At 41.5% G+C, this 4,025-nt stretch overlaps 1 pseudogene; it reads right to left on the bottom strand.

Annotated features, from left to right (window-relative positions):
• Positions 1–1,227: 1,227 nt before the first annotated feature.
• Positions 1,228–3,396, bottom strand: LOC124973569 (uncharacterized protein KIAA1958-like; annotated as a pseudogene).
• Positions 3,397–4,025: the final 629 nt, after the last annotated feature.

Genomic DNA, 4,025 nt, shown 5'->3' with positions numbered 1-4,025 from the left:
ACAAAAAACCTTAGAAAAACCATCAACATCAACAATGTCTGGCTAAAATTATTACTATTATTGCAAGATATTACAGATAGAAGAAACTTCCACATTTTCAAGAATGCTTTGAATCTGCTAAACTTAGTAACAAAATATTTTTACTTAAAACAAGTGTCAATATTACTTTGATCTCAACTGCAGTCAAGTAACCTCCCAAGGGAAAAGAGACTGAAATTTAATACTTATAAATAATTCATGAGATTTGAGTTTTGAAGAGGATGAGGTTTTTGTTGTTGTTGACTTGACTAGTATTTTTAGAATTTTATTAAGACTTCTGTTCTCTACCTTCTTTTAATGTTTGATATATAATCTAATGTCTGGGATAATTTTCAAAGTTTTGGTAGTTCTAAGTTTCTTGTAAATCTCATAATCAAACTTCATTTACATTAATTTCTTATGGTTAAAAATTCTATCTGGGTTCAAGCATACCAGTAAAATATGAGCTATTTAATAGTCTTTTTTGCCACAAGATTACACTTTGCATATTATTTAAAAATTATGTATATTCCAAAAAGAATGGCACCTTTATTCCTCCTTCTATTCTCTTTTTCCCTAAAGAAAAGTTGTTAGAAAAACATATGCATTTTCATACACTGCAAAAAAAAATGAGGCACAGGAGCTAGAATTCTAATTTAAGTAAAAAAAGAATGCATAAATAATTTGATGTCAGGTTTACACCACTAATATTCTATCTGGCTGAATACCATATTTTGTGAGCAGTGAAGTTAGTGTTGACTCTTACCTGATTAATACAGATTTTAAAAAATTAAATAAAAATAAAGTCATCTCTGAAGGAGACTAATAGAAGTGAGAGGTGTGTAACTAGGTAAAGCAGGAGTTGAGGACACAGTGTCTATGACGACTCTCTTTCTTTTCTAACAGGTTTTTAAAAACAGAATTCTTTCTCTGCTCAGTGTTGCCTTAGAACCACTATGGTTTTGTAAAATCTATAACAGTAATTATATGTAATCATCCACAAGTACATTTACTTGTCTTAAGCTATAAATAGTATATTAGGAATGCTAATCTATCTCCATTGGCTTATTTGTAAAAAGAAAATTATATTATATATTTATATTTATATAAAGTTAACACTGAGGACAGAGGAAAGGGAATGAGTATCATCAGTGTATCATCAGTCTCTTGGGACACAGAAACCAAATTGGGGTCTTGAGGCCACCTGGGTCAAACAGTGTCTGAGGAAGAGTCAGAGGAGGCAGAGATAATGAAATTGCCACTGTTGGAGTGCCCACTGACTGGGCAGCCTGCTGGCTGAGGTTGTTACAGGTAAGCACAGTTGGTTGCTCTGGGCCTCAGATAAGGTGCTACAGCTCTGATACACACTGAAGTTGGTTTTCTGGACAGGGATGTTGCCCTTCTCACACATGGTCTTCACCATCTTGGCCAGCTTGTTCTTTCCAAGGTCCTGGCAGTTGTACCAATGCAGAGCTTCCAAGTTTACAACTGGCTTGATGGACAAGTAGAAAGGGGCATCCTCATAGCACATGGCAGGGGGCCACCGATGGGCATACTCTTTATAGTCCTGTACAGGGCAGGTCTGTGGGCCATGCTGGGTGGTATTCACACATGAATCTGTCCCCCCCCCTCTTGGTTTTAGCATTCAGATCACCAGTGTCTTGAACCATCCAGTCCAAGTACTCCAGTCCCGTTTCTGTTCCTCAGAGCCGGATATCACCCCATTTCAAGGTAAATCCATGGAAGCCTGTGCAGTGACCAAAAGCTTGTGTGTTATTAAGACAGACTAGTTTGAGCAGACCCTCAGGGTTATATCAGCTTAGCTGTCCTCTTTTCTGCAGGATGAGCTCATCAGTAAAGGTGAGCTTCATGGACTTGTGTGGTTTATTTCTTTTTCCTTTGCAGCAGAGTTCAATCTGCTTCTGTCTGAGGGCCTCTTAGGAACATTTGAATTCCTTATCCCTGGTGATACTGTAGCCATACCTGTGTTCTTTTAGATACCATTCCAGCCCAAACTGGTAATTTGCCAAGCTGTTGGGTTCATACTCAGACCCACCCTTCTGCCTTGAATCAACAAAGGCAAGGTAGGCATCCAACTCCTTGCAAGGGATGACATAATTCCCTCTTGTTTCAGAAGGGTACTTGGAGATGAGTAACTCATGGAAATTGCAGAGCACAGTCTGTGTGCTCTGGATGGTTTTCTCATTCTGCTCCCTGCTGAGCTCAGCTGCTCTTTCATCCTGGTCTGGTATGCACTGTGTGGTGGCCTCAGTAGTTGTAGTTGGTGCAACTGGAGGCTACTGCTGACTGGAGCTCAATTCTGGCTCTGGATTGACTGAGGGAGAGAGGGCTACCTCACAGGGTGAGACCTGGCTGGGCAGATGGGACAGGAATCTTCAGAAGCAACTTGCTCATCCTGTCCAGGAAACTGCAGGGCAGACAAAGGGATACTTATCTCTTTGTTAGGATGGGATGTACTCAGAGACATCTGCATGGCCACCTGCTGTTTGGTGCCATGGGTACCAGTGGGTCCTCTGTTTGGTGAAGCCAGAGATACTCTAGCAGTCTTTGGGAGGACTGGTCTGGAAATCACAGAAGGAGATGCAGACATACCTTGTGGGTCGAGCTCTGTGTTAATGGCAGATGTTACATGGGAAATCAGCTTAGCAGACCCCACACAGGAGGGACCAGCATGAGTTGAGGCTTGGGTTTTGCCATCTGAGTCAAGGACAGGGCTGGTCCATCTACCCCTCCAGTCAGCTCTGCATTTGCCACAATGTAATAATCTTCTGGAATTTCTTGTTTGATTTTCTTGATGATGACATCATTGCTGCATTCGTCAACCATTTGTGTCTGGGAACTTGAATGGAGGGAAGATGGAACTATTCCAGGCCATTTGTGAGCAATGCTTTGAGGTCTTTGGGTTTGGGGTTCAAAGTCACTATCTTCAACTCTAACAGAAGACTCACAAACCATGTCAAACAGGGTGTTTTCAGCTTCATCCTGTTCTGAGGGTTCACTGCAATGAGAAGTCACAAGAGTCTCTGACTTTGCTTTTACTGGTCTCCCAGGGTACCTTTCAACAGGACTAATCTGTGTCTCAGAAGGCACCCCAATTATACTGGGACTATCAGAGTTAAAACTTCTGTTGTCCTGGAAACAGACCTTCTCTTGGGACCCAGCTCTACAAGTAGCTGTTAGTGGCCAATGATAAGCATGGCCAGCACTACAGCCCCACATTGCAGTAAGGTTCCTATGGAAACCTTCAGAAAGCAAATGTTTCAGGTTTGGAATGAGGCTGCAAATGTTCTCATGGCTGTGGACCCAGCTGACCAATTTGGACAGATTTTCAGATGAGGTATGAAGACAATCCTCCATTTTACAGAATCAGAAGTGTCTCCCCTGCAGGTGTCTGTGCATCTGTCCATAGGAATACGGGTGGCGAGAGCCTGCGGGAGCCCAGCAACCCTGGCTGGATGGGGTGGGACAAAGGGGAGGGGGCAGGAGAGGGGCTGGAGGGCCGGGTACTGAAGGCAAGTGGAGAGGGGAAGGCACCTGATGGTTATTCTTAATCTTATTTTAGCTAAAGCAAGAATATCCCTATATCTGGTCTTTATAGCCTAAGTTTTGCAGCTATCTAGTTTAAGTAATAATAGTACAGCAGTTGTAGGGTTGCGGTAGAAGCAATGGTCATAGAATTGGAAGAGAAATTCATAAATTGCAACAATAGTATTGACTAACATATGGGAAGGCCATGCACCAAAACTTGCAGTGCATATTTACCAATATTATATTTTTTCTTTCAACAGAACCTGAGACTCCAAGAAAATAAATTCACTCTTATCAGTCTGGACATCCCAAGGTCTTAGGTATTATTTTCCAAGTGCTGTTCAAGGGCTAGACTATCTTTGGAAAATGCAGAATTTAGACAATGCAGTCTTGCTGATTAATCCCTAATCCAAATTAATTTTCTCATTACATTTCTAATAACACTTTCAAGATCTCTA

The sequence above is a fragment of the Sciurus carolinensis genome, unplaced genomic scaffold (assembly GCF_902686445.1).
Source record: "Sciurus carolinensis unplaced genomic scaffold, mSciCar1.2, whole genome shotgun sequence".
Lineage (NCBI taxonomy): Eukaryota > Metazoa > Chordata > Mammalia > Rodentia > Sciuridae > Sciurus > Sciurus carolinensis.
Note: the sequence above shows the minus strand (reverse complement) of the source record. Positions and strands in the feature narration are given on the sequence as shown.